We start from the raw sequence: 11,196 nt of genomic DNA, 5'->3' as shown, positions 1-11,196 counted from the left end.
GGAAAGAGGGGAGGAAAGGGGACAGCAGTCATCCTGGCACAGCTCTGTGGGGAAGAGGAGCTTGTGGGCTGGCAAAGGGGTGGGCTCAGAGAGGGACCTCGGTTGGGAGTGCGAGGGACGAGGGGGAACCGTGCGGACGCCCTGGCTAAAGTGTTGTTGTGTGCCCAGCTGAGGCTCAGCTCGAGCTCAGGCATGCCAGCACTCAGCCGTCCTTTCTAACCAACTAAATTTAACCTTTGCAGGCCACTGCCCCTTGCACTCCCAATGCTTCCTTTCGGTGCTCCTGTGTCCTCAGCACACCGCTTGTTGTAACAGTCACCAAGCTGCAAATGCCACAAAATTATAGTTTTTCAGGAAAACAGTTCTTGCACGAGAGCCCCAAATAAGCACCTTGCACTAGACAGCGATATATTTAAGTCGCACTGCAGAAGGCTTCGCGTTCAAGGCAGCCTTTCAAAAGCGCTGTGTTGTGTCCAGTTCCAGCACAGAGAGAGGCTGCGTGCCCCGTGCTGGGAGAGCAAACCCAGAGTCCTGCTCTGGAGCGGCCAGTGCAGTAGGAACAGCAGATCTTTCCGAGAAGCCACTCAGAACGGGATATAAAATTAGACAGTGATAAGAGAGGCATCTGCCAGGCTCAGGAAGGGTCCCTGCATTTGTCTGGTGGAACCAGATGCTGAAAATAATACCACAACAGAAACCAACCAAAAACTCCTACAGCTGGGTCTGCCTCTGCTGACCTATTTTCCAGCATGGGGTTGGGGACGGCCAGTCTGGGAAGGGGCACTGCGTCCCTCCTGGGGAGCAGCACGCTGCGGTGCAGAGATGGAGAGAGCACAGGGAGAGCTGGCCTGGAGCACCAGGCCTTTCAGCAGAGAAAGGGATCTCCTTGGCTGTTCATGAAGCAAAGCCCCTCTCCCAGCTCTGCCAGTGGCCGTCCTGGGCGACCCGGGAGCCCTCCCTCTCCTACCACGTGCAGTGCTGATCCCAGCAAAGAGATCTTCACCGGGACAGAGGCATGTGAAGTCCTTCCAGGGAGGTCTGCAACGGGGAGAGACTTGTGCTGACAGGGTTAAAGCCGCAAGTTGGATTCAGTAAATGAAGGAAAACAATTTTCCTGTATGCTAAGCGCAGCAGATGAGATGCACTCAGCTTCTATTTAGGGCAGCGTCAAAATTAGCAGCGGGCCAGAGAGGAACATTAGCAATGTGGGAGCTGATCAGGGAGGGGAAAAACCCCTCTTGCCTCTTTCCACGTGCTGATCCGCTAATGAAACAGTAGCTCAGACAGACCCTCTGAACCGTCAACAGTTGCACCTTGGAAATCAAAGCTTGCTTGGGCTTGAACCAAGGATGAACTACATCTATCACAGCTCTGCTACGTTGGTTTGCATGACCCAAATTTCAGGCTAGAGGAGGAAGCCGGCTCATTCACACCAAACCTTCCTCTAGCTTCCCCGCAACCGCACAGAGTAAATCAGAGCAACTGCAGGTCCACAGGAGGTTTTGCCTTGCAGGGAGCAGCCGGGCAGTGCATTGGTCAGAGCCCCCAGCTCATGGCTTCCCCCCCACAGAGACCAGATTCCCCCTGAGAACATCCTGCCAGGGACCCTGCCATTTCCCCTGTCAGGATCTCTGCTCAAAACGTGCCCAGGAGAGGAAAGGATGCTTTGAATCAGTAGCAAGAGCAGCCGGTGCATATGAAGTGTGGGACGGGGCTGGCTGCATGCCTGGGTACCTCCTGGTACGGTGGCACCCGGAGGGGCAAGGAGGCCAGTGCCCGCGGGCCAGCGTTAGGGCTTGCACGTGCTGCGCCAGCCTGGGACGTGGGGTGCCGCAGGGCCCGCAGCAGCACCTGCTGACACCAGGCTCCCTCCAGCATTGCCCCAGCCAAACCGCGCCCCAGGCCTGCACCCCTCTAATTAAAGTGCCCAAATATGACAAGCCACGGAGCGCTTGGCTCCCTCCACTCACAGTCTGCTCCTGGCCCCGAGGAATGAGCTGCAAGGGCAGATGGATGTGCAATCACACCCTGGGGCCCACCATCTGCTACCGAGCTGTGCTTGCCCAGGGCTTGGCACATCCAGGATGGTCAGGAGGCTTCCCAAGAGCCAGGGCATCCCCTAATGGGGCTGAGGAACAGTCCTGCGATAGCACAGACACACAACAACCGGTCACCATGGGCCCAAGACCCAGAGACCTAAATAGTTCCTGGGCAGCAGAGCTTTGGTTTCCAGCCCCGAGATCACTTCTCACCCCACGGCTGGTGTCCCTGCCTGGCCTCGTCACCCATCCTTCACGTCTAGCACCACAACTACACAAATTCTGCCAACTGTTATTTTCCTCCGGTCAGCCAGCCTCCATCACGGGCAAAGCAGCAAACCAACCCCTTTTGTGCTGGGCAGAGAGACCCGAGGCTTTTGCTGGCACCTGCGGACCGGGGGCTGCTGGCGCTGCGGAGATCACCCCTGGGGCAGCTTCGGCTGCAAACATGCTCGCCCTCAGCATGGGCAGAGAGACACACACCTCTCTCCCCACATGCGGACCAGGACAAGCGTGGAGCCTCTGCTCCTGCTCCCCGACCCCGGGCAGGACAGGGACGGCCACCATCCCAGGCAGGCAGAGGTCCCATACCTGGGGGTCAGAGCTTTGTTCCCATTTTCTGCAAGTGGTATTTCTACCTGGACGCTGCCGGCTCATCAGAGAACTGAGCAACCTGGCTAAGGACAGCCTGGGAGCAGGACTCACTCACCTGAAACAGGCCTTCCTCACTGGAAGGCATCCAGGCTTTTGCATACATTCATTTGCTGGTGGATGAGCTGTTTAACCTGCCAGGTTGGATCCAGGATGTGTAAAACACAGCTGAGGTGTTGGAAAGACAACGAACAGCAGCTGCGGGGAGTGATAGGGAGCCTGCTGCTGCACCTCTCCCTGCAGCGATGCCCCCCCAGGGAGCCCCTCTGCTCGGCTGGGACCGGCAGCTCTTCAGGAGGGGTCAAGGGAGCCCAGTGCTGGGGCTGCCCCAAGCCCCTGCCTCTCCCAGGCTGCAGGTCACTGCCCTGCGGAGCACAAACACACCATTTTTCCTCTCCGATAAACTCTCACTCATGCTAAATAAAACCTTTCACAGTCTCTGGCCAAGAAGGTCCTGGGCTGCCTGGCTCTGCCCCCCCGGCACAGGAGTGCAGGGCACAGACCAGCATCTCATGGGGAAATCCCTCATGTTGGCTGCTCCAGATATACAGGTGAGGCCAAGGCTGAAGCGATCCCAAGCAAAGCAAAACAAAGTCAGAACAGACTCCTGTGCCTAAAACCCCTTGGCCATTTTCACTCGGATTCAGAAAAGCCATTAAACAAATGTAGAAGGCCTAATTGCAAAAACTAAACCACTTTCCAGCTCCCAACACCCGAAGCCACAGCCCACAAATGCCCCGCAGGTTTCTGCCCTTGGACACCGCTGCCCACCAGTGCCTCTGCAGCGAAGCGCCTTTCTCTGACACGTTCCCATTCCTAAGCCCCATCCCGGGATCGGCAGAGAATGTTTTAATTATTTCTGTGCTAGTTTCACATGGTGTTCCCATGCCTGAGGGCCCTGTGGAGCAGGACATGGTGCTCCTTGGCAGGCAGATGAGGGGGGTCCTCGTGCCCGACCCCACGCACACATCCCAGGCCAGAAGCAGTAAGTCTTTGGTCGGAGCAGGGCAATGCCACTGGCACCATGGCTTGCGCTTTCTGCTCCACAACGCTGTTCCAGCTCCCAGGCAACACCCTGTCCCCAGTCTCGCTTCGGCACCCGAGGAGCCCATACCCCCGGCTGGCTCCAGCTGTGCTCCCCCACCGCGCACCGGCACCTGCTGTTAGAAATACCCTCAACTGAACAGCTCTGGCAACGGCGGCTTCTCCCACAGCTTCCTGCTGCCCCACAGGGTTTAACGTCAGCTTGGGCAGAGCTGGAGGGCTCCCTGGGAAGCAGCAGCAGCCAGGGCGGGATGCAGCTCTCTCCGCATTTGCTGCTGAGCCCCACCAAAAGCCTGTCTGATCATGGCTGCGCAGCAACACGCTCCCAGGTTGCTCTGGGACAGGGCTCCAGAGGCCCCCAAGGACCACAGCAGATGATTTCTGTGCTGGTAGAGCCATGGCACATCCCCCAGCAATTCCTGCCGCTGCCACGTGCCAAAAGTACCTGCCGTACCATGCACGGGTGAAATGTCCCCTTCGAAGGGAGCGTCGCCCAGCAGACCAAACTGCAGATGCTCTCATGAGCTACCCAAAGGGTCAAACCTTGTTCCTCCGTCAGATCAGCTTCTCTTTTCCCAGCCGGTGTCCCCACGGGGCGCTGGCCTGCCCCTTTGGTCCCCCTCCTCTCCTCCAGGCTCAACTTCTTGCAGACCTGCCCCGCTGCAGCAAGGACTCGTCAAGCTCGAGGACTGCTCACTCCAGCTTCGCCCAGCCCTCTGAGAGGGACAGCGCTGCCCTACCTGCGGGCAGGACCCACTGCCCAGTGGCGGATGGACCCCGGCGGGTCTGGCACAGTGGATCCAGCTCAGGAGCTGCTGCTCGAAGGCAGTCTGGCTCTGGTGTGTGGGCCAGGTCAGGGACAAGGTGAGGATGGCAGCAGGTTCAGGGATAACGCAGCAGTTTTCACCGCTGCTCCCACAGCAGCCCCTCAGAGAGCACTGCCTTGGCATTTAAACATATCCACCACCAATTCCTCCTCCTCACTTTATTTCAGTGAGGAGACAATCTGGAGGTGAAGTGACTTGACCATGTCCCGCAGTGGCAGAGCTGGGACAGGACCCCGTGATCTGTCCCCACGGCCAAACTCTCGACTGCGGACAGTTCTTGGAAAAATTGTGCCCCTTGTTCTAGCAGGCAGTTATCTGCCCAGAGCCTGGCAGATATTCATTCCAACACATCTACGCCCACATGACATGCCTTATCTGCCTCTGCATCACAACTGCTTACCTACCCTCTTTTCAAGGCAGTCGACTCCAAAATCACCAGGCAGGAGCAGGGCTGGGGGGGTGCTGGTGACTGCCAGTGCTGGAAGCACTTTATCCTGGGCTGCCCCCGCTGCCTGCCAGTCCCCTGCACGTGGCTTTGCTTTATCCCCACACCACCCCAGCACCTTGCCCCAGAGGAAACTGCTGTGGGAGCCAGCACCGCTAGCACAACCACAACCCCAAACCCCCTCACCTCGCAGGTGCATCAGCCACTGAACTAACTTCCCCACCTCATCGCTTCACCTGGTGAAAGGGAGGCTTGGAAAGAGCCTTCCAGAAGGTAAGGGGGGAGCTGGAGGAGAGGAGTGGAAGGAAACCCCTGGCCAAAAGCCGCAGCCTGTTTTACCAAGAGGTGAAATGTCTGGAGCGTTGTCTCTGGGCTCGGGAGCGGGGCTCTCCCAGTCCCCAGCCACCAACAGCTCGGTGCTGGCTGGAGTCTCCACTCCTTGATGAGACCGTCACCTTCAGAGTCAGAAAAGCTGTTAAACTTGTCCAGTCTTTGCTGAGGACAGCACTTGCCTTTCAATACCGATCCTTAAGTACTGCTGCCACGCTCCCTCCAAAAGGCAGGGCTGGCTGGCAGACACCCGTCCTCTCCCAGTAAGCACGGCCAGGCACAGAGAACCACCAACCACACTCTCCATGCTCTACTATAAGACATCGGCAGGCATCCGAGCAGCCTGTGCATTGCTTGCATCTATTTCCCAGAAAGTTGCAAAAATGTTAATAATAAAAAGTTCAAACTGAAGCTACCTGTAAACTTTAAAAAACCAAGCATACACAGGCAATATCCAAGCCCTGGCCCGAGTAAATCTCTCTTCTGTATCTGCCTCCTTCTCTTACCCCTGATCTAGCCTCTCATTTCAGAGGACAGAAGAGAAACACAAACAAAAAACGAGTTTTACTTACTGACCTCAGCAGCCAGCTCTTCCCCAGGCTCCAGCTTTTACATGTCCACGGGCAAGAACGACCTCACCTCGCAGGGCAGAGGCTGGCAATGCAGGGCTGCCACTTTGATGCTCTTTAGCTACTGCTAGCAGCCAGAGAGAGCTCTCCCCAGCTCCGCTTTGGCTGCCGGAGCAGAGATTTATGCGGAGCGCGCAGCCATGTGAAGAACGTCGCCAGCACCAATGACCCGCTGGGTGCGAGATGCAGCTTAAAGCGACAGCCCTGCTCGCCACGCTCCTCCCGGATTGACCCCGTGCCCTTGCGCGAGGGGGTGGACTCCAGCGAAGCGCTCCTCTCTCCCTCACCTCGCTGCCACGATCCCAGTGTTATTAGATGATGCTCTTAAACACACAGTGGAGCTATGTGAATATTTAGCTTTCCTTCCACCTCCTCACCTCCTACCCATCACACACACTTTACCTTAAAAATAGATTGGGATCAATTTTCCTGAACTACATCTGCAAACACACTCAGCTCTACAGGCACACGCACCACGACAGTAAATGCACAGTGCACATACAGACACAATATGATCACTCAGATTTAAAGCACCAAAATATTGAATGACCATTTTTAGCTCCTGATAGTCCTCATGCTCCTCATATTATTAGATATGTGATTTTTTTTGTCCTATTGCAAAAGCCAAATATGCTCAGCCATAAGCATCTCTTAATTTAAACGTACCACTGTTTAAGAGAGAAATTTCTAATTGCGACAGGTTTTAAACGCAGAAAGATGGAAATGCTACGCAGCAGCCAAAGAGCTGTTCTTACCTCCCATGTGTGAAATGTCAATATGAAATGTGGATTTGTGACTGTGAAATGGGTCACTGGAAAGAGAAGCAGCTTGCCAAAGACCACCTGGCAGGGCAGTGGCAAAGTGGGGACAGAGCCCCCTGGGCACTCTGGGCTCTCTGTCCACACTGTCCTCTTACACTTCATTCTCATCTTTCATTGCAAAAATAGGAAATTTCTTTATCCTGAACAAATGCAGCTCTGGGGGACTGCCTGTGCCTTTTCATACCAGTAATTTATTTCCAGGAGTCACACAGTAATTAGAAACGTGGAAACTGTGTGGGGCCTGAGGTCAGGACTCCTGGCTCGGTACCTGGCCCTGGCCCCCGCTCGCTGCTAGGCTGCGTGCAGGGCACGGCGGGTCTCAGCCCCCAGCCCCCTCCCATCCCAAGAGGGGCTGTGAACCTCACTGGGCTCTGCAACGATCCTGGACCCAAGGGCAAGGCATCTCGGATGCATAAAGCATCTCCAGAAGGAGAGCAGCAGGGCTGGGACAGCCGTGAACTGTGAATCTGTCGGTGCCCACAAGGCCGATCTGGCTGACGGGGAGGGGGTCAGGCTGTGCTCAAGGGCAAACACAAGCTCTGAAGCAACAAGTGATAAAACGCCCTGTGCTGACGAGACAGAACCACTGCAGTGGGGATGCTGCAGACATGCAAGATGGACCCCCGGAACACCAGTGGCGCTGGCCAGGATCTGTCCTGTGGGGAAGCCCCATCTGTCATGTGCCAGGAGAAGTCAATTCTCCATTACACAGACCTTGCAAAATCCTAGTATCAGGACAGAGCGGGCAAAAGGCAATTACTCTGCACCTATTTTGTTCTGGTGCCACAGGCTATGGAAGGCAAGAGACAATTGGGAATTGGCCTCAAACTAAGCTGCTGCCTGGGGAGCTCACATACTAAACTTCAATTTAGTTCGAGATTTGATTTTTAAAAATGCTACAGCGACTGAGGAGGGAAAGAAGGGGCAAGGAAGGGCAAGAGGCAGGGCACAGCTGACCTGCCTGCTGTCACGCTTGGTGCGGGGGCACAGACGCTGCCGCAGCTTGTGTGAGCTGAACGTCTGTGCTGCGGCCGCTGTTTCCCTGCTGCCACACTGCTGGGGGGCTGAGTTAAGGGGATATTAAGGGGTAGAAGGGATACTAAGGGTATACTAAGGGTAGGAGGAGAACGAACCAGAACCGAGACTCTGCCCCTTATCTGAAGAGTTGAGTCAACTTGGGACAGCTATGAAAGGTGGCATGTGAAGCTGGTATTGAGGGTGAAATGCAGAAGACAGGTATAATACAGGAACAGAGCCTACACACAAGAGGTCAGTGCTTGGAACAGCAAGAGGAAATTACTTTTTGCGTCTGGGTTTAGGATGCAGCAAAGGAGAGCGAGTGAGACATCCGTGATCTGCAGAGACACCACCTGCAACTTCAGGTTCCAGCTCTCACACCAGGGAGCTGCGAGTGTGTGCCCGAGCGTGCCCTCGGCACACGTGTGCCCTTCAGTGTGCTTTGCAAACTGCACAGCCACAGCCCCTGGTGCAGACCATACACACACTGCTCAAACACAAGACGTGCGCACCGCACTTCCCTTGTAGGATGAAATTATCACCCTTACTTGGACTGTTTTCAAAGATTTTTTTTCCTTTAAACAACTCGCCCACTCATCCCTATAAACGCCGGTGCTAAAAGCTGGTTCTGTTGTTAAGATTTCAAATAACTTGGGTTTTATTGTTTCAAACAAAACCAAAATAACTCACCCACGCTCCCTCCTTCCCTAATACAGTTACTGCTGACCTGTTGGGAACATGCCCTACTGCCACACACGGCTTAAATCCATGCCTTTGGATCAACAGCAGGTGACAATATCGGTTTTGATTTTATTTTGAGACAGAGCGTGGCGTGCCTGCGTGGGTGTCTGGCTGAAGTGTTACTGACACCTCTGCTACTTGCAGTGCCAATCTGACTGCCTGAAAGCTAGTACCACCGTGCTCAGATTTGGCAATTTTGTGCAACAACCTTATTAATACTGGATTTACACTTCTCCCCAGCTACACGGTAATCTACCCTGAAATCACAGGTCAGGTAGCCAGCCCTCACTGCTGAAACCAGTGCATCCATCGCATGGAAATTACTTCTGGTTTCTCTTTGGGAGGCAATATGTTAGTCAGTGTATTCAAACAGTCCTCAAAGAGCTACAGCAGTACTCTGTAGTTAATGTAGCAACTTTTCCACATAGGTTTTGACAGCATTTACCATGCCAGGCTGGGTTTCCCTGTCACCATTTAATAGAAATGCACAAGCCTAGATTTAGTACCTGAAGCTTCAATTACCAACCAAGGAGACAAGTTAGAAGCATTATCGTTCCAGGTCAGTCTCTCCAGTCTATGGAAGAAGATGGGCAGCTACAGACTGACAGAGGTCAATCTAGCCCATCAAAAACCTGGAGGATCCCTTAAATACCAAAACGGAGTGAACCTGAACTACTTGCTCAAAACAATTCAGGTTATAGGCAGATGCCAGCAAGCAGTAGTTCTTGGAGTGTAATCGATGCTCACCCTCACACAGAGCTGCGGTACCTGGCCGTGCACATCGTAACACAGCCAAGCAGCAAAGCACAATGTTTTAGCTGAAACTAGTTGCAGTGATTTACTTTGCAGTTGGAGGGGGGTGGAACTAGGACCACGCTCAGCTGTTGAGTCTCAGTTGAGTAGCAGTAATTTGCTAAACCGAAATAACTCTGTAGTTTTAAAGGATATAACCCATATTCTTGATTAATTAGCACAGAAGTCAAGGTTAATATATAGTGCTCAACTCCCAGTCACCTACTTGATCCACTAGACTGCACCACCACCTCCCCACTTCCAGCCCTACCGAGGAGTAGGAGGTGATGGAGGAGACAGGTGCCTATAAGCCCGCTGCCAGTGAAGGACACGCTCCTCTTCAGCGATGGAAATGATCCAATGCTCCCCCAGCAGCAGATATGCCCTCCTCCCCACAATATACTGCGCTCGGTGCATCTGAAATTGGAACCTACTGACAATTTGCTTTGAAAACGCTTTGCAAAAAAGCCTACTTGTCTCTGGATTGCCAAAATTGTGCTGCTTTCTTGAAACATACTTTTATTTAGACACCTACTTGCTCTTAGCACAGCGCTGTTTAAAAAGCAGCTGAACAGATGCAGCACCTTTACCAGGGGTGGTAACGATCGGGTGAAGTTAGTCGGTGGATCCACACACACCCATCTACATTAGCACCCATAACGCACATCTAACCTTCATATAAACACCCTTCACTGCAGCAAACGCCCAAATCTTAATTATTATTTACTCATACTCCAGTAATGCCTGAAGGCCGTGCTCAAGATCAAGGCCTTGTTATGCAAGGCACCCCACAAAACATGAAATCCTGGCAGGGAGGGGGGCAGGGAAGATCCTGGGGCCGGTACCCGTGGGCTTACCATTTCAGCGATGGTCAGACACAGCCTTCTCAGAAGAGCTTGAACAGGTAAGACAAAAATCACATGCAAACACAGGTACAGCCTCTCCTATCAGCAAAAAACAGCTCTTGCTCTGGTACATGCTGTTTAAAAGGGCAAGGTGAAACTACGCCCCGTTTGGGAAGGCAAAGACGGGGAGGCTGATTTGCTCCACATGACAGCGCCCAGAGAATACGAGGATGCAAGTGGCTTTAGATACAGGCAAAAAATCTTTTCTGCACATCCCAGGGGAGTTGCACATCCTGCACCCAAGCATATTCAGTGGTCTCACTCTTTGCTGGCTCTCAAGAGAGGGCTGCACCGATCTGCAGAAGCTGGTTCCCCTTCTCCTCCAGCATAAGGAGCACTGCAGGGAACTGCAACTCTCTCTGTGGCACAGATACCACGATCCAGGATGGAAAAGTTGGATCTATGGGATCATTTGGGGTCCTTCTCTAATTGCACATCTTCCCAAGAAGCTTCCCCAGCAGCCCCTGCACACAAAGCACTTAACTGGCTCAGCTCTCTGCCAGGTTCGGGCTGCAGCCTTCTGGGGCCGCATGGGGAACAGGAAGGAGCCGGGGGCTCTGAAAAACCATTATTTAGGCTTTTTTAGATTAATTGGTGTTAATTGCCTTGGGAGGCTCAAAAATAGCACTGCTAATGGGAAACGTGGATGCAGGCTGAAGGTGAGGTGTGAGCAGAGGCTCGTGATTGCCACATTAACCCCGGACGCAGGTTGTGCCCTGCCCAGCGGGCAGCCAGCAGCGACTGCCAAAAGCAGGGAGACCTTCTCCAGTCCAGCTGGGCTTTGCCTGCCTGCACCTCTAACCCTGACATGCCGCCCCAACAGCTGCATTCACACTCATACAGGGGCAGAGGAAGCCTTCCTGCTGCCATGACAGTTTTTTTATCATGAGAGCTCCAAGAAACAGCACTTGAATCTTCCTCATTTCAAGCTCCTTTGATTTATGGATTCACAACC

The 11,196-nt window shown here is 53.8% G+C and overlaps 1 protein-coding gene across 1 annotated transcript in view; it reads right to left on the bottom strand.

The window, feature by feature from the left end:
- The window catches only part of LOC104083281 (G-protein-signaling modulator 1-like), a 54,494-nt gene that overhangs the window by 4,794 nt on the left and 38,504 nt on the right, over positions 1-11,196 (bottom strand).

This window comes from Fulmarus glacialis, unplaced genomic scaffold (assembly GCF_000690835.1).
Source record: "Fulmarus glacialis isolate BGI_N327 unplaced genomic scaffold, ASM69083v1 scaffold34111, whole genome shotgun sequence".
In the NCBI taxonomy this organism is placed as follows: Eukaryota; Metazoa; Chordata; class Aves; order Procellariiformes; family Procellariidae; genus Fulmarus; species Fulmarus glacialis.
This window is presented reverse-complemented; position numbering and strand designations above follow the sequence as displayed.